Source organism: Nerophis ophidion, linkage group LG22, assembly GCF_033978795.1.
Source record: "Nerophis ophidion isolate RoL-2023_Sa linkage group LG22, RoL_Noph_v1.0, whole genome shotgun sequence".
Lineage (NCBI taxonomy): Eukaryota > Metazoa > Chordata > Actinopteri > Syngnathiformes > Syngnathidae > Nerophis > Nerophis ophidion.
The window spans coordinates 403,053-403,411 of NC_084632.1; positions in this window are offsets into that span (position 1 = coordinate 403,053).

Here is a 359-nt window from a genome sequence, read left to right on the forward strand (position 1 = left end):
TGTAAACTGGTATGTTTTAGATGTAAGCTGGTATGTTTTAGATGTAAACTGGTATGTTTTAGATGTAAAACTGGTATGTTTTAGATGTAAACTGGTATATTTTAGATGTAAACTGGTATGTTTTAGATGTAAGCTGGTATGTTTTAGATGTAAACTGGTATGTTTTAGATGTAAAGCTGGTATGTTTTAGATGTAAACTGGTATGTTTTAGATGTAAACTGTATGTTTTAGATGTAAACTGGTATGTTTTTAGGATGTAAGCTGGTATGTTTTAGATGTAAACTGGTATGTTTTAGATGTAAACTGGTATGTTTTAGATGTAAACTGGTATGTTTTAGATGTAAACTGGTATGTTTTAG